This window comes from Macrobrachium nipponense, chromosome 8 (assembly GCF_015104395.2).
Source record: "Macrobrachium nipponense isolate FS-2020 chromosome 8, ASM1510439v2, whole genome shotgun sequence".
Lineage (NCBI taxonomy): Eukaryota > Metazoa > Arthropoda > Malacostraca > Decapoda > Palaemonidae > Macrobrachium > Macrobrachium nipponense.
In genome coordinates this window covers 65459601-65484934 of record NC_087203.1, presented here as the reverse complement: position 1 = coordinate 65484934, position 25334 = coordinate 65459601, and the positions used below count along the sequence as shown (strand labels likewise).

At 35.9% G+C, this 25334-nt stretch overlaps 1 protein-coding gene across 4 annotated transcripts in view; it reads right to left on the bottom strand.

Moving 5' to 3' along the window:
* The window catches only part of LOC135222808 (uncharacterized), a 271962-nt gene that overhangs the window by 79730 nt on the left and 166898 nt on the right, over positions 1 to 25334 (bottom strand). The window lies entirely within an intron of this gene.

Here is a 25334-nt window from a genome sequence, read left to right as displayed (position 1 = left end):
TTTTCAACATCGATGTATAATCTGAGGTTACCAAAAGGGTAAATTGGGCCAGCCTAACATTGTGTTTGTGCAACATACCCTTGATAGTAATTCCCAATAGCGTTTAACTTACAAGTCTTGGTGTTTACTAAAGTTCAGTATTTTCTTTGTCATATTTTATAATCAAACTAAATGGATTTTGTGACAGAGAAAGTTCCCCAGTTACCCTCAGTACTGGGGCCCTTTCAAGTGTTGAAGGAAATACATTCATGTTGATCTACTACTTCCAATTGGTAGCTACTACTCCACCCATAGTGACATCACAGGGAAATCAAAAGTTATGAAATTTACAGACATACTTTGTAGGGGTATCCATTTAGGTGTTGCCTTAAAAAGATTAAATAGATTGTCCAAATGACTAAATAGATTATTCATATAGACAGCATCCTCTTCTTCATATCCCTTCTGTTGGTTGTCCCTATTTGCCCTGGTATTAACCCTTTACTCATGTCACAGAGGATTTAATTGAGCTAAGAAGCATCTGTGAGTAAATCCTTTTTGGCAATGTCATCGTAGTAATTGTGAATTAATGTTTTAATATATTACATGCTACTATTTCATGTATATCACCCATTGATCATGTTATCTTACACCGTACTATGGATACATACTTATAGTCATGTCAGCTTTTGTAATTTGAAGTGTTTGTTCCCTATAAAATGATATGGTAGCTGGCACTAGGTAGTTTTTATCACTACTGTGCTGCTATTACACGAGACACAGTTTACCTGCACTGCAGCAAATAACTCAATCTGCTTTTTGCATATGGAAATGGCTCAAAAATACCTGCCATTACCCAGCCCCTGAAGGAATAAAGGCAAATTTGGTTGACTGCCAGACATGTGTGAAATATGCAACATGTTCCTGACAGCAAGTTTAAATGATGACGCTCATTTTAAGCTGTCTCAATAAGTTGTAGGTTTCAGTAGGAGTAGGGAAGGAGGAGATAACATCATTCCAGCATAACTCTGCCAGTGTGTGTTCCCATCTCTTCAATGAGGATTATGCTCAATAGCATTGGATCTAGGAGCTCCCACTTCAACTCTTCCAATGGAGACGAAGAGTCTTTTCTTGGGAGAGGTGTCACTAATACCCAACATGAAGTGGATATAGCCACTGAAATTTCCCTTATGAATCCAGAATATCTAGGGATTGGTAGGGCACAGTTATCTACTTTATACGTGAGAGATACCTCAGATGAGAATCTTCCTTCTCCCATTCAGCAATTAGATATTGAAAGGGACTTTGATAGGGTTCAATGGTCCAACCCCATCTGAAGTGTCTGAGCGGGATACAGTAATTTATCCGGAACTTCTGTTCTGCCCTGGCAGAGATGATACTAATGATACAACTTCCTTGGCTCAATCAGTTCATGCAGGCTTCCCTGATAGACAGACTCCAATTGCAGTATTTTCAGAATTTCAGGAAGAAATCATGAGTATTAAGGATACCTTGCGACTGGGCATCAGCATATCAGAAACGGCATCCATGATTTCAAAGAGGAATTTAGGTCTCTCCTGAATATGGTGTCGGGTGTGATGTGTAAAAATGTTTCATCCTTTAAACTAGAGGATCGTGAGGCTGCACATTCTGCCTAGGCAGAGATTTGTTTTCTCACCAAAAATCTTAGATTATGGGAACAGGGTAATAAAAAGCCCAAGTAAGAAAGAAGTTGAATCAGTTGTTTATATCCCCGTTGAGATCAGAGTGATTAATAAGATACAACCTACTCACTCCCAGAGCTCTGAATGGTAACAGTAATACGACCAGGTAGGACAATAAAACCTCAGATCAGAATGTAGTACAGGCACCAATAATTGCCCCTGAGAATTATGCTGATAACCCTTGGTGAGACACCTCACTGTATACAGCCATTTACTAGATGATGGAAAACGCCTCATTAATGAAAGAAAAAGTATGATTGAAGTTGAGCATGTAGAATTTTTGGACAGTGGCCTTTCCCAATACAGAATGGTGCTTTGTCCTTCTTTCAGTGAGAATTCTGAAATCATCAAATCAAATTATTATCATCCCTATTAATATAGCAATGAAAACCATAGAAGCAACTTTTCTTGTTTAATGGGGAACATAGCACATCAATTTTAGAGAACCAAACCAACACTTTTCAAACAATCAGTCATATGAAGACAATTTCATAATTTGCAAAATGAGAGTTATGGAGGAAATAAAGCCATCTGGCTATCCCAAAGGAGTGGGCAACACTTGCCCTTCATTTTTAGAGGAAAAAGTTTCCGTTGGACATAGCTACCCAGCAATTTGGGACCCGTACAAGACAAATCTCAGGACAGTTATGACTGAATTTTATTTGCCGCTCCTGCTCAATATAATAACCTCCTACTATGCTGTAAGTAGCAAATAGAGAGCTTCCAGTGTGCGCTGTATTAGCTAAAACACTTATGCGGACCCTAGGGGAAAATAATATTACTCTCTGGAGTCGTATTAAGGGTTGAAAGGAAGCATTGGTGGGCTCCAACATTTCATTTCCCAAAGTAATCTCCTTATTACATTCTTCCCTCTTCTTTCAGGACTTGTTTGAAAAATCAGTCGCCACAACTTACTGAACCAGCCCAACAACAGAATTGCACAATATGTGCTGTTCTTGGAAAAGGGGAATCTGAGAAACTATATTCTTGAGAGTTTCTTCTTCCTAAGCCTAAGAAAACCCTGTATGAATCAAGAGTCATACAAACCTCCAGTCACCACTAAAGGCTCCCTCCAACAAGAGGACAACAATAGCAACAGCAATCTTTTCTGAGTTGTAGACAAAGTTGCTCCCACCAGGGAAAAGGAAAATCTGCTCCTGGACAGCATATTAAAGGCAATAGAAAATATGGAGCCCAACAGGACATTGCATGGTCGGGGTCGTCATGTTCAGCATCACATCATGTGATGGAAGTCCTCCACTTGGGGACAGTATCATTTTCCATGAGCTAGGGTAGAGATGGTGTCACCCACCCCCTCATCTAAAGTTCTTTTTAAAATAGCAGATCCCTCTTAAAAGAAGCACATAGAGAAAGGTGTTTATTTGCCATTGCTCTTTAGAGTCCCTTGGAAGGATTCCTCCAAATGAAGGATGATTCCCGACTTGTCAAGTTTGAACAAACACATTGTTTGCATACATTTTCGTAAATACTGTACAGTTAACGGCAGGGATTGTGTTCCTGGATGAGTGTCACTAATAGAAAATCGGCAATAATGGTACTGATAACCTGCTTAACGGCGTCGATAAACCACTTGCAGACACTAATAAACCACTTACCGACACCAATAAACTGGTGCCGAAAATCACTCGTTGACGCTGAAAGTTAACAGCATTACTAGACAAGTGCCATAAAGCCATATTGCTGTTAACCGATGCAGCTGGTAAGTGGGGACTGCCTGTAAGTACTTATTTATTTTAGGGGAGCTCAAGATAGAGGGAATTTCAACTCTATGATTGGTCAGTCTGGGGAGCCACCAGAGAAGAGCTCAGATGAAACCTGAGAGTGATAGTTGACAGACTCTCTTCAAAAGCATTCCTACTAAACAGGAACAAGTGCCTACTTAAATCCAGAAGACATTTTTTTGAGGCTGGAATTTGGTTGGGATACTTTTCTTGGCTGGCTTTCTTCTCCTAACAGCACTCAAACCAGAATAAAGGACCTGAGAAGATTCCTTGCACAGCCCAGCTTTTCCAGAAGACAGTTGGAACGATGTCTGGGCCTGTTATGGTTTGCATGTGTGGTAGATCTAGTCTTAGATTGCAACTCTTACGTGCCAAGAAAAGTATTTGTGATCACCTTCATCTGAGATTGTGAAGGTATGCACACTGTCCGTGGACCTGGAAGAGGGGTCTGGCAAACAAGTCGACCTGACTTCACTGACCATACAAGTGCTAATACATAGGTAGGAGAGGCCATTGGGAGGATCATCAGGTAGTGAGAAGATGGTCACCTGTTCTGAGGAAGTGTCATATCAGCTTCATGGAGCTGTTGGCTGTTTTTTTTTTTCCATCTCAGAAAATTGAAATCTCCAAAAGGGCCCAACATTTTGCTGGTCCTAGACAATATGACTGCAGTGGCTTATATTGAGGTTGAGCTCACGTTAAGCCCTTTTCAAGTCAGCAATTGCCATCATGCTTCCACATCTGTAAGTGGCCTTGTTTAACCATCAACTTTCAGTGTGTGTCAGAAGCTGGATTTCAAGCAATAGTAAGAGATGCATTCCTACAAGACTGGAACGAGAGTAGGATGATTTATCTATTTCATCCACTGTCCCAGATTTTGAAGGCTTTGAACAATCTACAGTGGCTCCAAAGTATACAAATTTAATTTGTTCCAAATTCCAATTTGTATATTGAAATGTTTGTATACTGATCCGAATATTTCCATAAAGGATAATGGAAATTCAATTAGTACTAATTTGTCCTACACTCAAGAATTTCCCTCATATCGTCCCTTTGTACCCACTTTAATACAATTATTTTAAGTGTAAACACAATATATAGTTTAATGATAACCCTACTAAACAAATAAAAGTATAAAGCATTTCACAGTAAAATATAACATAAAAGCTGAACAGTATCATATGTCACTGCAGTGACACAACTGACTTGAAATAGAAAGGAGCATTTATACTGTTGAGGAGAGAAGAGACTAAAATTATTACTGTATGTTCATAAAAGCTGTGAAAATTCACGTAATAAAAAAATTAACAATAATAAAATATAAAAACAATCAAATGCTGTACAGTAACAATAAAAAATTTAAAGTCTTACCTTGAGCGAGTGTTGGGACTGCACCGAGTGAGATGATAGAGAGGAGAGGGATGGGATGGTGTTGATTACTTGGAGATTTCCCAGCTGCACCACTGGGACCAGGTTTGGATGAATTTTTTCTCATTCACTATATTTTGCCCGTTTGCTTTCACTTACACTTGATTCACCCACATCATTTCTTTTTATATAAGTAACTTACCAAGTAATTACTTAACTACAAGTTTCACTCACACAGCAGCTAAAATTTTGAAATTCATGGGGCGTGCTATATTTTGGGTAGGTGACTTGCCCTGCCCATTTTTGGGGAAAGAGAGGAACAGTTTGGCAAAGAGCTTCAATTTGTTTTTGATGACTGTACAGTTGTTAGGAGCAGCTTTATTTTGGAATTAATTACTTTTCTGATTGTTCATTTTCCAATTATTGAAATATTCTTGTACAGTCGACCCCCACTATTCACGGACTCATGATTCATGGATTTTTCTATGAACTGTATATACCCATTAATCACGCAAAATGCGCCTATTTGCAGTATTTTCACTTGAGAAATATTCACAAATTACTGTATTCTAATATCATTTTCGTGACTAAATGCATTGAAAAAACTTTTACATTTTTTAGTAACAGCGGCACTATTGCGCGGAAGGTCCTCGCGCTAATTGCCCATCGGGTAGTTACAAACCCAAGTGAAAAGTTTTTTCACACCTGTTGGAGAAATGTACAGGCAGTCCCAGTCCATCACTCATGGTGAACCAACTGTCCTCTGCCATGGCCGAAAAAGAAGTGAAATAACGAACTTTTTGACTTTATATGAATCTGAAATTCTTTCAGATGATCTATGTATTTTTTTTCAAGGATTCTGTTGTACCTGAAGTGAAGTTAACACCGGTGAACCTTATTTGTACGTCAAGATTAAGTATCATTACGAATTTGCTATCGATGTCGTCCAAGTCTTGTAAGGTTCACCAAATCATCATGAAGCACTAATTCTCTAAACGGATGGCGTCCCAGGACGTAGCCACCCATGAAATTTTTCTTTGGAATTTTCGTCGGACCAGTCGACATATTTAAGGGTAAGCATATGGGACTTGTCCTTGCTCTAGTGTCACTGAAAAGTCTAAACCCATTAGTCCAAATGAAGTAAACACTAACTTATATGCAGTGTACTAGATATATGAACCTGTTACTATTTAGGTTATACAGTTTTTCACATAGTTTGATTATTGATTGGATAAGTGAATTTTTACTTCTGGCCTGCATTAATTTAATTGATATTTAGATTTTTTGGCAGGTGTAGGTCAGAATAGTTTGAGATTTTTAGATATTCACGTCCCTGATTTTTACTTTTAGCAGGAACTTGTGTAGTGGGGAGGTCAAGTTCTCTCACAGCAGCGTTGTGAGGACCTCTTTAACATCATCTGGAGCTATGTTGAAATGGAAAGCTGCATGCATAGCTCCTCCTCTGCACATTAGAATGTACTCGGTCACTTCAGAACCTTCTTGTGTTAATGGGGATTGAAGCTACTGAAAATTTATAAATGGCCTAATTGTAAAATAACTTTACCTATTATTTTCTGACTTAGGTATTAATCTCCTTGTGTATTTTTTGGGTTAGGGGTTTTCACATTTGTGTATAAATGTAACTTGATATAAAATTAAATTACTGAAATGTTAAATAAATTTTGTGATAAGTTATTTAACGAGGTATTCACTTTCCTGATTGTGTTCGGAATTTTTATGATAACAATTAAGTCATTTCCTAACCATCCCTTTAACCTTGAGTTTCTTGAGTGTGGGACAATAGATTACTATTACCACTCGATTTTTTCCGCTTGGTCCTTCGAACCGGATGACCAAGCGGAATAAATCGAGCGGTAATAATAATCCATTGTCCCACACTCAAGGAACTCAAGGTTAAAGGGATGGTTAGGAAATGACTTAATTGTTATCAAAAAAAATCTGAACACAATCAGGAAAGGGAATACCTCGTTAAATAACTTATCACAAAATTTATTTAACATTTCAGTAATTTAATTTTATATCAAGTTACATTTATACACAAATTTGAAAACCCCTAACCCAAAAAATACACAAGGAGATTAAAACCTAAGTCAGAAAATCTAAATATCAATTAAATTAATTGATATACGTATCAATAAAATTAAATGCAGGCCAGAAGTAAAAATTCACTTATCCAATCAATTATCAAACTGTGAAAAACTGTATAACCTAAATAGTAACAGGTTCATATATCTAGTACACTGCATATAAGTTAGTGTTTACTTCATTTGGACTAATGGGTTTAGACTTTTCAGGGACACTAGAGCAAGGACAAGTCCCATACGCTTACCCTTAAATATGTCAACTGGTTTGACGAAAATTCCAAAGAAAAATTTCATGGGTGGCTACGTCCCGGGACAGCATCCGTTTGGAGAATTGGTGCTTCATGATGATTTGGTGAACCTTACAAGACTTGGACGACATCGATAACAAATTCGTAATGATACTTAATCTTGACGTATGAATAAGTTTCACCTGTGTTAACTTCATTTCAGGTACAACGGAATCTTCAAACAAAAATACAGTTGGCAGCACGAGTGATGGACTAGGATTGCCTGTACATTTCTCCAACAGGTGTGAAAAAAACTTTTCACTTGGGTTTGTAACTACCCGATGGGCAATAAGAGTGAGGACCTTCCCCGCAATAGTGCCGCTGTTACTAAAAAATGTAAAAGTTTTTTCAATAATGCACTGTTTGTGATTAATTCCTAAAATACTCAGTCATAAGCATTTTTTAGAGGGGTTTTAAGTATTCGTGGATTTTACTGATTTGCAGGGGGTCTAATACCCATCTCCCCATGATTACGGGGGTTCTACTGTATTTAGTAGCCTTTCGACACAGTCAGATAGTTAGATTTCTTTTGTGAGACCATTATTGACTGTATATTCAAGCTTTTTTACATTTTTTCTTGATTTTGACTTGTTTTTCTTAATGTCAGAGTCAGACACAAGTTCTACTATGTACTAGTACGTATTAGGTATTGCAGCAAAGCCTGCAATACTCGACCGACTAAAGAGACTTACGATTCACAAGTGTGTTTAGTAGATTTGAGATGTCAGGAGTGTATGGATTGGGAGAGTAAAAAGTGGAAAAGTATAAAGTCATACTTGAATAAATTGGCTAGGGATAAAAAAGAGAAAGTCGACTGCTAGAGCTGAAAGTAATAAGTCTTTAGTTAGCCAGGAATCTTCTCATTCTATTGTTAATGCTGATATTCCTATCTCTGATTCCATAAATTCTCCGACTCCCATTCCCAGTCCTCAAATTGTTCCACCCTCTCCTTTACCTGGCTCCCACACTTTCGAACCCGACCCTATCCCCATCCTCAACTTGAGTCAAATTGATTGTGGAGACTAGGCCCAATTAAGGTCTTCAGTGAAAATCCTAATGGACAAAGTACTTGAGAATTTCTTAATTGTTATACATCACCAGTTTGTGGATTCCGTTGTAAATGCCAGGCACTGCACTGCCACTGGTATTGTGGTAGTAATAACAATTGAGAATCAACCAGATTACTCTCTCTCTCATATGGTTCTCATTTCAAATATCTCCTGTTTCCTTATCATTTAAGATAATTTTCTTTTTCCCATGAAGAGAAGTGCAATAATACACTTTATTTTCTTGAAATAGTAACATTTCATATTGGGAGCTATGACCATCTCAGTCTCTGAACTTTAAAATGGGCACTATTTGGATAGTTATTTTCTGTTTTGAACTTGAGGAATTGAATTTGCAATATCTCTCACCGCTCACCTTCATCTGTTGATGTTGCTTTGTTCAAGCATCTAGGTTTATCCTAGCTTGGGGAAGAGAATGAGAATATCTTGTTATTTTTAGCATGCACCCAGGATAACTTCAAACAAGTAAAAAATATATGCCGAGGTTTCTTCTGTGCAATGGAGTTTTTTGCACAACCTATAATGCAATATATAATTATCAGCTATGACTGGCAGCACTAAAGTTGCTACTCAGATGCAGTGGAGTGAGGGTATAGCTTATTGCACACCAGAAAAACCTTAAAATAAAAACTACTGAGGGTAGAGGATTGCAATTTTGTATGTTTGATGATTGGAGGGTGGATGCTCAACGTACCAATTTGCAGCCCTCTAACCTCAGTAGTTTTTAAGATCTGAGGGTGGACAGACACAAAGCCAGCTCAATAATTTTCTTTTACAGAAAACTAAAAGGTAGAGCAAGTTGCCGAGACAGCTAAGAAAGTTTTTTGTATCAAGTATGGAGTCAACATCTCAAACTTAGGTAAGAGCTGTAATGCACCTCCTATTTATATTCTTACTTTGCCTGCTTAAATTAGCCTACATCTGCAAGCTTAGTTATAGCAACTGCCTCTAGCCCTCTTACGCCGAAGCGGTAAAAAAAAAAAATTGTCTCCCGTGTGCCGGAGGTGTTTCAGAGTGAGTGCGGAAGCGGAAAAAATATTTTTTTCAAAAAATCACAGCGCGCTTAGTTTTCAAGATTAAGAGTTCATTTTTGGCTCCATTTTTTGCCATTGGCTGAAGTTTAGTATGCAACCATCAGAAATGAAAAAAATTATCATTATCATATATAAATAATACGATATATGATAGCGCAAAAACGAAATTTCATATATAATTGTATTCAAATCGCGCTGTGCGCAAAACGGTTAAAGGTAACAAGTTACTTTTTTTTCGTTGTAAAGTAAACTAAATTGCGATCATTTTGGTATATAACACATTGTAAAACGATAAAAGCAACACAGAGAAAATATTATCACAAAATAATGCCTGAATTCGTAACGCGCGGACGTAAATAAATATTTTTTTTCAAAAATTCACCATAAATATAAATATTGTCCTAGAGACTTCCAATTTCTTTCAAAATGAAGACAAATGATTGAATAATACTATACTGTAAGAGTATTAGCTTACAATTGCAGTTTTCGACCATATCTGACGAGTTAAAGTTGACCGAATGTCGAATTTTTTATATATATATATTTTTTATATGCAATTATTTCGGAAATAAGAAAAGCTACAACCTTCAAATATTTTTCGTTTTATTCTACATGAAATTGTGCACATTTTCATATATAAAACTCTATGAAATGCCTAATATGAAACGGAGCAAATATTCCGAGAATGGGACGTACGCATTTCGGAGATTTGTGGCAGAGAATCCGCGCGCGGAGGGAAGGAAAGATTTTTTTTTAAATTCACCATAAATCTAAATATTTTGCTAGAGACTTCGAATTTGTTTCAAGATGAAGATAAATGACTGAATATTACTAGAATGTAAGATTTTTAGCTTACAATTGCGTTTTTCGACCATTTCGGTAGAGTCAAAGTTGACCGAACGTGGTTTTTTTTTTCTATTTATCGTGATTTATATGCAAATATTTCAAAAATGAGAAAAGCTACAACCTTCAATTATTTTTTGTTGTATTCTACATGAAATTGCGCACATTTTCATATATAAAACTTTATGTAACGGCTAATTTAAAATGGTGCAAACATTACCACAATCGCACGTATGATTTTTTCGGAAGAGTTGCCGCGCGGACGTAAAGAAAATGTTATTTTTTTCATAAATTCACCATAAATCGAAATATTGTGCTAGAGACTTCCAATTTGTTGCAAAATGAAGGTAAATGCTTGAATATTACTAGAATATAAGCTTTTCAGCTTAAAATTGCGTTTTTCGACCATTTCGGTAGAGTCAAAGTTGACCGAAGGTTGAAATTTTGGCAATTATCGTTATTTATATGAAAATATCTCAAAACTGATAAAAACTACAACCATGGGTTGTTTTTAGTTGTATTGTGCATGAAATTGCGCACATTTCCATATATAAAAATTTATATAACGGCTAATTTTAAAATGGTACAAACATTACCACAATCACATGTATGATTTTTTTCGAAAGAGTTACCGCGAGGACGTAAGGAAAAAGTTTTTTCATAAATTCACCATAAATCGAAATATTGTGCTAGAGACTTCCAATTAGTTGCAAAATTAAGGTAAATGATTGAATATTACTAAAATATAAGAGTTTTGGCTTACAATTGCGTTTTTCGACCATTTCGATAGTCAAAGTTGACCGTTGAAATTTTGGCAATTATCGTTATTTATATGAAAATATCTCAAAACTGATAAAAGCTACAATCATGAGTATTTTATTGTTGTATTTTACATAAAAATGCGCACATTTTCATATATAATACTTCATGTAACGGCTAATTTACAATGGTACAAAAATTATGTCAAAGTGACGAAATAATTTCCGAGATGTGTCACAGATACTTTTTAGCGCGGCAAGAAAGAAATTTGCGCTTGCGCGCCTGCGTAACAATTGTAAACAAAACAACACCTTGATCCGTGAACTCCCAGCATCCCCCAAGGCACGTGATTCAAAAGTTTCAGGCTGGTAGGCCTATAAGTATTTTTCCGCGAATTTAAAAAAAAACTTTTGTAAGTCGACGTAAAATACGTCCAGTCGGCAAACGGGAGACAAAAAATGTCGACGTAAAATACGTCCAGTCGGCGTAAGAGGGCTAGTATGGTGTCAGGATAATTTTAGATCCAGTAGTGTCTTTAGGATTGCTCTCTTTACCCTGTCTCTTAACTTAACCTGGCCCTGGGGTGGATAATCAGTGCTTCACCAGCATATGAGATTATGTATTCATGTTCCTATAATTCATCAATTCTCCTACCGGTTCAGCAATACTTATGGAAACCCTGCTTATGTATGGCAACCAAGATCCAGACCTCAACAAAAAGAGGAATCAGAACAGAACATAGGATTTACATACTTTCCCCAGCTTGTAAATATTTTTATTTAGTCCGTATGTTCTGACAGCTTTCATTGAGAGACTAGACTTTCTGTGAGACCACAGGTATGATGGAGGCTACATTTCCATTTCTGGGTGACATGAAACAACTACTACGTACTGCATGTTGATCAAGGTTTGTGTGTCTCATCATGGGTCTTGCTAGGAGGAATCACCAGACAATGGAGAAACAACTCCTGTATACTTAGAATCTTAAGCACTTGATGATGGTTAGAGGCAACATTTACAACCATTACCACAGATCAATGAAGCGACGTGAAAAATTATGTCTTGGTAGTAGACTTAATTAAACTTGCTGGATGGAACACAGGCAAAACCCACTCATCTAGGAAGAAAGTGGCCAATTATAAGAGTGATTAGTTTAGTGTCAAACTTTGTGACTGGCTTGATAATTAGCCTAGATCCCCTGACCTAGGCAAGTTCCAGAACGCTATAGATATTTAAAAGATCTCATTGATTCTGGCTTTCTTGTAGTATTTCATGCTTAAAATGTTGAGATTGTGACCATTCTGCATTCCACAAAAGAAAAAATAAACATGGTTGGTGGAGAATGTATTATTTCACACTAATAGCGTAGTCTGAATATGCTAGAGTGAAAAATTGCAGTTACGAGTCCATCGAAGTACATACAGTATTTGAATTTATGCATATCAGCATATAATTCCTAGATATTTTTATGAGATGGGAAGGCTACATGATTCCATCTTCAGGAGGAAGTAGTTTCCTATCAGTCAACTAGATCCCACCTCAGTCAGGAATGGCCTCTCGTTATTAAGGATTGCTTAATTGAGGATGCTATGCTGGTTATCCCTCTACCACCATCTATCTTTTCTGATCCTAACCCTTCTACCAATCAGGCTACTTCTGGTTCCAAAGAGTTTAAGTAATTTTAACTACGAATGTAGAGATCCTTGAGAAATTTATATCAGAAATGGCTAATATATGTACGTATTAGTGCACCAACCGGGTAATGTTCCCCTTGAAGGTTTAATGTGAAAGTGCCCCCCAGTGGTTTTGTGGACTCTACAAGACCTTCAGCATGCATAGAACTAAATTTTTCTGTTGTAGACTTACAAGAGGATCACCCAACGATGGGATACTCCCTCCCTTATATCTTCCTTCACCTCATACTTGCTTAACTACCCAAGTGGAAGAGCTTGAGATGAAACAATCATAAAAAAGTCTAATAAAATGAAAAACAAAGTAAACATTAATACAATGAGAACTGATAAATGTGTCAAGCTCCAGTTATGGTGAACATATTGGAGGTTAGAAGCATTATTCACTTGCTGATTTGTTGATTATGGATAGTAGAGATAAGCAAGTCTTACTTTTGACCAACATACAAAACATTTTCACTTGTAAAGAGTACTAAACATATTTGAACCTTGTTATTTGTGAATACACAAATGCTCAGCCTAATGTTTTGACAAGTGAGATGGGTATGAATGCCTTTTCAATCGTTACTGCATAGGTAAGAATGGAGAACATTTGGTATATTTCTCTTGCATTTTCCATGCCAGTTTTCCTGTTTGACTAGCCTATTTCATCCCAATTCTCCCTGTCATGTTTCACTGAAAAATGCTGCTAATGGAACATTTCATGGTACTTTTTCTGTGCCTGGACCTTTAGGTATTGGAATTCTTCCATACTTAAAATTGCAGGATGATTCTAGTAGCTCTGTAATGGCCACAAAGGGAATAATTTCCAGGTCTATTAACACTTCTATTTGATTTTCCTATGTACCTGCCAAACAGGAAAAATGTACAAAAACGACCTCATGTTTGGAAATTTCATCAAAACCTCCACATGAAGGGCTTTACAAAAGAGACTACTGTTAGGTCAGTTCTTAAGTAAAGGGGATTGTCAGCTATCCAGCTGTATCATCAGTGGTAAGGATATTGGTTTGGGTGTAATTTTATAGGGATTTCCTATACCTGAACCTCTGTAAGTAACATTTAAGTTTTTCAGATACCTGTTATAAAAAAAACATTATCCATTCCTTCCATAAGGGTTACAGATCAATGTTGGCCTGGGTTTTCAGGCAAGTAATCATTAACCTGTCTTACAAGAATCATGGGCCTGCCCTATGATTAGGATCTTTGTTACTAGTCAGATACTTTAAAACTGAGGTCTCTAAACTTAGTAAGAAGTCTCTAGCATTGAAGGTAGATGTAGTATTTCATGTTTTTACCTTTTGAGCCTTGGCTCAAGTGGCCCTTTAATACCTTACATTTAAAGCACTATTCCTTGCTGTTGCTACTGGCAAAAGAGTGAAATCCATGCTTTTTCAGCTTTGGTAAGATATAATATTGATAATGCTGCCCTAACTTGTTACCCTTGTTTAGGTCCAGGGATGATTTTCAGTGTAAAGTATGTATTACATTTATAGGCCTGTTTGAGTCTAATCTCATGGATCCAGGAGACAAAAGTGAAACTGTTATCCCTGTTTGAGCTCCAAAGGCTGATCTAGAAAGGACTAGTAAAGCTATTTGGGGTTTTTGTAAAAATTTATATTGGGCTATTAGGTAACAGAGACTTCATATAAAAAAAATACAGTGTCCTATTTAATTAAGAATTAATTTAAGCTCATGCTAATTTAAGGGGTGAATGTCTCCCTTTAAGGTAAAAGCTGATTTTAGGTAAAAGCTGTTGTACTTAATATCACTCAATGAACATGCATTTCAGTATTTTTCACATAATCTGCAAGATGTTGAAATATACAAAAATTGTTGAACTTGAGGGCCTTTGCTTGCTGCAGGGCATATATTATCTTCAATTGTAGGAAGGTCACTCATTTACCCTTCTTCATTTCCTAAAATTCTGGTTTTATTTTAAAGTTATGCATAGTATGAAGGTACTAATTGTATATAGTAGTGTACCTTCTTTTCAGGCAGGTATTATTTTTAGTTTTGTTGGCTGTCTTGGTTGTACAACTACGTATAACCCATGGCACTGGATATTGTAAGCATGAAATTCTCACTATAATGGTTACTTCAGTTTCAACAGCATAGTCTGTTAGTATCATTAGTTCTGGAAAACGACCCAGTAGAGGCAATACTACATGTACTAGCTTTGAAGGTTCCTCATCAGGTAAGAGTTTTCATAATTATGGTGTTCCTTAGTGTTTCCCATTGATTGGGTTGTTTGGCTTTTAAGATATATACATAACTATAAGGGTTTACTAGCCCTATATCCCCATCAATGTTATATTCAGCTAGGTGAATCTTTGATAGTTTTATTGAAATAGGAATTTTGATCATAAAAAAAATCCCTAAAACCCCCAACTTTCCCACAGTACTGTGAGCAGAGAAAAGAATTATAATAAAACTGGAAACTCCCTCTAAGTTGATAGTCTATTCCATTCCCTCCTAGCTACCTTCAAATGAGTTGGTTAGAAAGGAGTCTACCAATCAAACCAGGTATATAACTGTGAAATTCATTCTTTCCCATATACTGTAGTTAACATTACAGCTAGATTAACGTTTGCTATGTCCTGAAATAAACATTTGGTTGAAAACTTTTTCTTGTTTAATAGGAGTGATGGTTCTAGAATTCCTAATAAGGATTTTGTTTGCAAGCTTATTCACAACAGCTTTCGGTTATTTCATAAGGAATAATAGAGGATTTCAAATATGGTATACTGTATGAAGTAACTTGCTTAAACAGCGATAGCATAAAAATTTTTATATTGCCATGCGACTTTAGATTACAAAGACCTTTAACTTGAGGATATGTCTTATATTCAAAAATGACATTTTTAATAAATTTCTATTTTTCATAGCTAACAAACCTGAGGTTATAACAATAGGATAAATCTTCTTGTACCAGCTGGAAACCAGTTAAAAAACAAAGATTGTACGTATATGCAAGGAATCTGTGGCATCTGGCATCTAAGGCATAGAAGAGGTGTTGAGTGGTCACTGACCATCTTGAACCTCATGACACATTTAGTCTTTCTTCAACTGCCTTGGAAAATGGATGTTAGCTTTTGCTTTCCTCAGCCATAGCTGGTGTTTTTATTTTTATTTTTTTTTAATAGCTTGTGATTCCTTCCTGCTTTTTGGTGTTTTGGGTGTCTGTGTGTGCTTTGTGTTATATTGTGGATTTCTCCATCGGTTCTAAGAAGTCACGGGCGCGTCAACATGTGTCCTGGCCTTCTAGGTTTTCCGTGCCCACGCTTCCTAGCTTCCAATTTGACTGACCCTTATATACGTACTTGTCTTTGCTTTGTTTGTCTGAACAACTTAACTTGGAGAACACTGAAAATAACATCTTTTGTAATTATAAATAAAAGGTACCTAACCATAGTACATAACGGTTTAACAAGGTCAATTTCCATAGCAGTGCTACATCAGCTCCCTTTCTCCTTATACTGTAGTTGTTTTCCTGAATACCCGTTTTCTCCAACCCTTTCTTGATTATCAGTTGCCTTTACTCCTTGGTTTACCCATTCATGTTTAATGACATTCTTCATAAGTCATCGCCCTTCCTTTCTACAGTGCCTTAATTGTAATGGAAGCAATAAATGATTGTCCATCTCAGATAAAGACAGACAAAAGTTTGCGCATTTACTTTGTATGTTACTGTGCTGTACTCTGTATCAACCCTTAAATGTCTGTAAACCTAGAGTGAACTTAGAACATAAATTTAAGGTTCATGTCATTTGACTGGCCCAAAAGTGTGTAAGATGAGCAGTATAACCAGAACCTTTTCCTATGAGTAGTCCCTGTCAATTTTTGGGGACTGTTTTGTCCTTATGTCGTGTTGCTCCCCCCCCCCCCCCCCACCCCCCCCCCCCCCCCCTCCCCAAGGTCATGCGTGAAAAATGAACCTGCTACGAAACCCTTGTAAGATGAGAATTCAACTTTTTTTTTTTTTTTTTTTTTATAATACTTAGAATTTTTCACTTGGGAGCTGCTTTTTAGTAGTGACTTATATGTCTACTGCTGTGTTGGCTGGCTGTGTTATTCTTTTTTACCAAAAATTTTAATTTTTTTTTTCAGTCCTCTAATGTAAAAAGAGCAAAAGTGACAGCACAAGAATTTTTTCATAAATTTATGGGAGATGGTGATGACTAACCACACTTGTATGATAAATCAATGATTTACATATAATAACAAGTACTAATTTTCAAATACATTAATAATGATAATATTTAACCCTTAAACGCCGATTGGACGTATTTTTCGTCGATATAAATTGTCTGTTGGGTGCCGATTGGACGTATGGTAAGTTGATATAAATTTTTTTTTTTAAATTCGCAGAAAAATATTTAGAGGCCTACTAGGCGAAAACTTTTGAATCACGCGCCTTGGGGGATGCTGGGAGCTCACGGATCAAGGCGTTATTTTATTTACAATTGTTACCCAGGCGTGCAAGCGTGAATTTCTTTCTTTCGCACTAAAAAGTATCAGCGACACATCTCAGAAATTATTTCGTCACTTTGACATAATTTTTGCACCATTTTAAATTAGCCGTTACATAGAGTATTATATATGAAAATGTGCGCAATTTCATGTAGAATACAACTAAAAACAACTCATGGTTGTAGCTTTTATCAGTTTTGAAATATTTTCATATAAATAACGATAAGTGCCAAAATATCAACCTTCGGTCAACTTTGACTCCACCGAAATGGTCGAAAAACGCAATTGTAAGCTAAAACTCTTACATTCTAGTAATATTCAATAATTTACCTTTATTTTGCAACAAATTGGAAGTCTCTAGCACAATATTTCGATTTATGGTGAAATTATGAAAAAAAAAATTTTTTTTTTTTTTTTTTCCTTACGTCCGCGCAGTACTCTTCCGAAAAAAATCAGAAATTTTTTCGTCCGATTGTCGTAATGTTTGCTCCATTTTAAATTAGCCGTTACATAAAGTTTTATATATGAAAATGTGCACAATTTCATGTAGAATATAACTAAAAACAACCCATGGTTGTAGCTTTTATCAGTTTTGAAATATTTTCATATAAATAACTATAAGTGCCAAAATTTCAACCTTCGGTCAACTTTGACTCGACCGAAATGGTCGAAAAACGCAATTGTAAGCTAAAACTATTACATTCTAGTAATATTCAATCATTTACCTTTATTTTGCAACAAATTGAAAGTCTCTAGCACAATATTTCGATTTATGGTGAATTTATGAAATGAACTTTTTCCTTACGTCCGCGCAGTAACTCTTCCGAAAAAATCATAAATTTTTTCGTCCGATTGTCGTAATGTTTGCACCATTTTAAATTAGCCGTTACATAAAGTTTTATATATGAAAATGTGCACAATTTCATGTAGAATACAACAATAAACAACCTATGGTTGTAGCTTTTATCAGTTTTGAAATATTTTCATATAAATAACGATAAATAGAAAAAATTTGTCCTTCGGTCAACTTTAACTCGATCGAAATGGTCGAAAACTGCAATTGTAAGCTACAACACTTACAGTCTAGTAATATTCAATCAATTACCTTCATTTTGCAACAAAAGGGAAGTCTCTAGCACAATATTTCGATTTATGGTGAATTTTTTAGTTTTTTTTTTTATGTCCGCGCATTACGAATTCATGCATCATTTTGTAATAATATTTTCTCTGTGTTGCCTTGATCGTTTTACAATGTGTTATATACCAAAATGATCGCAATTTAGTGTACAATACAACGAAAAAAAAATTAACTTGTTAGCTATAACCATTTTGCTCACAGCGCAATTTGTATACAATTATATATGAATTTTTTTTTCGCGCTGTCATATATCCCAATATTTATATATGATAATGATATTTTATTTCATTTCTGATGGTTGCATACTAAACTTCAGGCAATGAAAAAAAAGGAGCCAAAAATGAACTCTTAATTTTGAAAACTAAGCGTGCTGTGATTTAAAAAAAAAAAAAAAAAAATCTGCTTCAGCGCTCACTCGCGAACGCCACCGGCATACAGGAGACGATTTTTAAAATACCGCTTCGGCGTTTAAGGGTTAATATAATAATAATAATAATAATAATAATAATAATAATAATAATAATAATAATAATAATAAAGTAATTACAACATTTAGGCATTTCCATAGTAAACAAACTTCATTCCCAATCTTTTCCTGAAAGCTTTGAACCAAGGGTAGAAAATATTGCCTACTTGGTAGTCAAATAGTAAGTTGCCCTTTTGTTGGTTAAATAAAATAGCTACAAATGATATTGAAAAATCTCTTTCTCACTCATAAGTAGGTGCATTTTTTTAAGGATAAAATGTTTAAGATGAATTTGAAATATTTATAATATTTCAGTTTAATACAGTAACATGGTCACCCACACACAGGGGCAAAGGCCCGGGGCACTTGTGCCCCCTGAAATCCTGGAAAAATGTATATATATATATATATATATATATATATATATATATATATATATATATATATATATATTTACACACACACACATATATATATATAATATATGTCTATTATTTATTAATTTAACTACATCATGTGTTTTCCTTTCATTTTACAATACAGGCAGCCCTTGGTTAACAGCAAGGGTTCCATTCCCAGTCAATGCTACTAACTGAAAATCGCTGCTAACCAAAAATTGGCGATAACAGCACTACAAAACCTACTTAACGGTGCCGTTAACTGAATATTGCCGCCGTTAACCAGAGATCGGCACTGCTGTTAACTAGAGATCGGCACTGCTAACCAGGTATTGGCGCTGCTAATCGGAGATCGGCATAGAAAATCCAGTTAACTGCATTGCTAGGCAAATGCTGTAAATCCGGATACCCGTCAACTGATGCCGCCGTTAACCGAGGGCTGCCTGTATATTCTATCAGTTTACATAAATTAAAGGTATCATTATATATGTATTATATAATATTTTTATACAGTATATAGGTAACTGTCATTATTTCGAGAAATATTTAAATTCGGCTGAACAGTATATGGGACTATTGAAAAAAAATAAAAGTCATTGTAACGATGTATTTTTCCTTTACCGCATCTTGCTTTACTTAAAGTATTAGCATCACAGTTCCACTGCATATGTATACCGTATACAATTTGGCCACCCCCCTTGAAAAATATGCTGCGGATGCCCATGTACAGTAATACCCCAAACTTAAGAGAGGTTAGGTTCCAGACCCCGTCGCACAAGGTGAATTTTCACTTAAGTTTGGCATGGTCTCTAAAAATTCTAATAAATGCTTATACATTTCTAGAGTTTGAACACTAAATATGACCCTAATCATACTCCCTAAGTGTAAGCTAACTTTTAAATGAAATGAAAGTTACTGTAATTTCATTTAAAAGTTAGCATAATACATTACCATTAAAAAAGAAATAAATGGTTGGTAAAATACAGTAGTGTGTAGAGATTACATACATACTATTTCTCTCTTCTTTCTCCCTTCCGACTGATCTATTTTTATAAGTCTTCTTGACCGCATTTTTAAGAACAACTATGTTCTATCTCTTTCTCTTTGTTCTGAAATTCCTTTTCATGAACAAACAGTGCTTTTTATTTGCACTAATACAACGGTTTTAAAATGATCTACTCACTAACTGAGAGAGCGAGAGAGAGAAACACTCCCCTATCCTCCCATATTATATACCATTGGCATATTTGACAGCTCTGGCTTTGAGCTTCCCTTCAATAAGTTAAACACAAGATGCAGGAAAGGCATTTTGTTTATTTAATATATGTATCAAATACGAATTTTTAAATTACAGTTATAGTATTATTACCATTATTATTGAAAATATTAATATGCACATGTACCATTAAAATTCTCTCATCTCAGTAAGAGAAAGAGACAGAGAATTATTTTTTATATTAATGTTATTTAATTTACAAATAGAGGCTTGAAAACTTACGAATTACATAAAAAATTACATATACATAAACACTTGCAGGGTTTCTCAGGAGGGATTCGCAAATGTTCATGTATCTGTGAAAAACTTGTGTACGACAGTTAAGTTCCAAGGAAAAGTTTACGTGTCTGTGAATTAGGCAACTCAAATCGCATTAGTCCAGGTATTTACTGTACTTTAAGTGTAGGTACATTTGGTATTTTAACTTTCAAGATAGGCAGTTATAAGACTTTTTGAGGGCAGGGAGGGGAAGGGGGTTAACTTTGTGTAAGCCAAGAACTTACTGTAGTAAATAATTTTTTTACCATAAATGCATTTGTACATAGGTAATCATGAAAATACTAACATGAGTAACAAACCTAGCATTCTGTTTGGAGGAACATGTCCCATCATTGTAAACTATCCACGTAGTTTAGGTGTGCTCTGTATAGTTTTAATAATCCTAAAATATGTACTTGTAGTATAGTAAATATAATTTCAAAATGATCTTACAACACAGGAAAATATATGCCCAGTGCATACAGTATGAGCAGAACGATGTGCAAAGTTACATAGGCCAAAGAAAACACGTAACTGAATGACAGGGGATACCTAAGAGTAACAATCAAATATTAGGGTGTTCTGAGATAATAGTTTGAGGTATATTTTTGTTTGAACTGCCAAGTTTGGCAATGAACTGTTAAAATAGACAGTTATAAGCATTTTAGGGATGTATACAGCCTACTTAAGAGTAACAGTAGTAGGAGAGTACTGGAATGTAAGGTTACTATGAGTGTTTTGGGATGATGATTTGGGGTATATTTTTGTTTGAAATATTGCTGTGAAATCTCAGTTTTTGTACATAATCCGTTCCAGAACGTCTGACGAAATCTCGGTTTTTGTATATAATCCATTCCAGAACGTCTGACAAAGTCAGAAACATGCAAATATGAGTCAATAATTCCCACAAGGAATAATGTAGATCCAATCAATGCATTCCAGACACCCAAAAATATTAACAAAAAATAGATTGTATAGAGAATAATCACAGATTTACATACAGAAAATAATGAGAAATAAGTACTATAAATGACTGATGAAAGAAATAAATGAACATTTAACAGCACTCTTACCTTTAAGTTAGCGTATGGAAAATGGGGAGGGAGGAGAGGCTATTGTTTTGGGGGAGTAACCACCTCCATAAGGTATCAAGGGCCTATCTAGGTTACTTCTCTTTGTTTTTGCTGTCACTATCTGGGGTTACTTCCCTTTTTCATTTTTGACTGGCACTAGGACCAGTTTGAGAGTCACTGTCCACAAACATTTGTTTCTGGCATCTCTTTCAAATTTTCCGAAAGTGTAACAAGGCATTGTCATTAAATATGCTGGAGACATGGATTACATCTTTGTTGGGATGATAATTCTCCACAAAGTTTTTTTTATATCCCTCCACTTTGCAAACATTTCCTTAATCATGAAGTAGGCCCATTATTCCCCCCTCTCTTCCTCAGATTCCTCATCTGCCATCTGTTGCTGTTCCTGCTGAAGGTCTTGCAGCTCTTCAGTGGTTAGCTCTTTTCTGTGGGCATCCACTAACCCTTCCACATCCTTGCCACTCACATCCAAGCCCATGGACTTCCCCAGAGACACAATAGATTCCACAACATGCATAGGCATAGGGTCATCAGGGTCAGCCTCAAACCCTTCAAAATCCTTCTCGAGGTAACATTCTGGCCACGCATTTGTTCTCGAAGTCACTGGCTTATGTAACTGAAGATATTGAAGTGATCCTTCCAGAACTCTCTTAGGGTCTATTAATGTCCGTTTCTGGTGTACAGTTTCTTGAAGTTTGAAAGGATTTGTTGGTCCATGGGCTGGATGACAGGGGCAAAAACTTTACAGTGATGAATATAAATTCCTCTAATAACTGGTCTTCCAAGGTAGCAGGATGTGCAGAAGCATTGTCCATTACTAGGAGGCACTTGAGTGGCAATTGATTTTCCTGTGGGTATTTCGTGACCCATGCCTTTTTGTTAGCCTTCCACATCACAGGCAATTTATTCTTGATGACATTGTTTTTCTTCAACACTCATATTGAAGGAGTTTCTTCAACACTCAGGGAGAGCGCCTCAGTGGCATGGTCGGTATGGTGTTGGCGTGCCACCTCGCTGGCTGCAAGTCTGATTCTCGGGCATTCCATTGAGGTGTAAGAGTTGTGTATTTCTAATGGTAGAAGTGCATTCTTGACGTGTTTTGGAAGTCACGTAAAGCCGTTGGTCCTGTTGCTGAATAACCACTGGTTCCATGCAATGTAAAAACACCACACAAACAAACAAACACTCAGAGAGTTTCTTTTAAACCCCCACTGGTGTTCCCACAGAACAAGAGTTAGCCTATCCTTCATGGGTTTGTGTCCTGGCAATGTACTTCCCTCTGTGTGATAAAGGTCCTCTTTGGCACATTTTTTTTCAAAAGACATCTTTGGGGAGGAATCCTTCAACTCTTCATCAACAAATTCTTTGGTGGCATGTTTGTCGGATTTCGTAGCCTCCCCATGCCTTACAACACTGTATGTATACCATTCACTTTTAGGATTTCTCAAACCAGCCTCTGCTGGCCTTAAAATCATTAACAGCAGCACTTGTTGTAGGCATTTTCTTACTGAGGTCGGCATACAAAATACCCTTGCCTTTTCACGAATTATCGCTTCTGACACATACCCTCCCACTAACTGTTTTTTGTTGATCCACGCCAACAACAGCTTCTCAACATCTTAGACCACTCGAGTTCTCTTTTTTGTTATTGATGTTATCCCTTTCGCAGCATCGGCTGCCTCAATTTCGTTTTTCTTCGCTAGGATGGAGCCGATCGTTGATACAGACTTGCCATGTATTCTAGCGAGATCAGCCACACATAGTACATACGCCACTTTCATACTTTGCTACAAGTTCTTTCTTAAATTCTTAGTGCTTCTTGCCTTTTATACTTGGAACTCTTTTTGGCCCCATATTAATTTGATGGCTTATTTAGCAGTTGCACTTGAATAAAAAGCACAAAACACAATGAACACGTGGGGTGATGTGGAACACTAATGCACTAGTTGATACCCATTTTGTTGTTTGAGATTGAGCTGGCTTTGTGCCAGCACAGGCTCTTGCTCCTAGAGCAGCCTGTAGGGATGCCCATTCACCGAGAAACAAAGGCAGAATGGGTCATGAGAAACATGGGATGCTTTGTTTGGGTGCTGGGTACAGAGCCTAGTCACAAGGTGGGCCCTAGAAGGAGTGTTTCCGGGTGTACGAAATCCGAGGATATGTATGAAACCTGAGTCAAAATTTTATCAAAACAAGAAGACAAAAACCAAATCGTACAACAACCAGGGTGTACGAAATCCAAGGTTTGACAGTAAATGTTTTAGTATGATAATTTAAGGTATAATTTTCTTTGAATTATGAAATTAAGCATTGAAATGTTAAAATAGGCAGTTATAAGCATTTTACTTTAAGGAGTACAAGGTATTTGGCAGTTATAAGCCAGTTAAAAGCATTTTTACAGGGGATTTTTGCATTTCCACAGGTTTTGCATTTCTGCAGTAGTTCTGGAACCTATTCCTGTGTAAAAATGGGGGAGCACTGTAATTAGCCATTGGAATTGAATATTTTTTGTACATGCAGTCTTTACTTAATATATTTCTCCATGAGAGGGTTAGTGTTAGGCTAATATTTTACCAATAATACTACATATTAGGCAAAATGAATAAAGGGAATGGAGACTCTGTGACTGGGATTTTTCTTAATTAGTTTCACCAGATGCTCTTCACCTTCAGTGGTAGGTAATTACTTATTTAAGAGCCCATTCTTCTGGTGGAGAGGCTTGTTGCAGGACTGATCATACAATTTTCTTGAATGTAAAATGATCGTAGAAGGGTTTACAAGCGCAAACACAATATACTTAAAAATATAATTGGCATAAAACCCTAAGTATGGTTTTATGCAATAAGATTATGTTAGGATTAATATTCATACTGTAGAAACCTCTCACTGGAATTAAAGTACTAACTATATTATATATATATATTATATATATATATATATATATATATATATATATATATATATATATATAGATCTATATATATATATATAATATATATATATATATATATATATATATATATAAAATAAATAATCCCATACCACTTCCTTTGTAAGATCATAAGTGATTCACTGAGTAATTAGTTAGTACTTTAATTCCAGTGAGAGGTTTCTACAGTATGAATATTAATCCTATCATAATCTTATTGCATAAAATCATACTTAGGGTTTTATGCCAATTGTATTTTTAAGTATATTGTGTTTGCGCTTGTAAGCCCTTCTACGATCATTTCAGCATTCAAGAAAATTGTATGATTGGTCCTGCAACAAGCCTCTCCACCAGAAGAATTAATATAAGAGGTGCGAGTTACTCACTTAAGTTACTATTAATTTTAAAGCCACTCTATTAAGGTGATGGATACCAAATATCAATTTAAAGACAGTTTCTGTTACATATTAGTATGCCTGGACTTTACTACCAACAGCCAGTGATAGTCAAAGGAATGGAAAATAACTATTTAAGGAGTAATTTTACTCATTTTTGTATAAAAACAAATTTGGGGATTAATTTTCTCAATTACATTAAATCTACCAAGTTTCTTAGTGAACACACTGATATAGTTATGAAGAACATGTGTATGTAATACTGCTCTTACTATTATGTTAATACTTTAGGCAACTGGAATAATCATTTT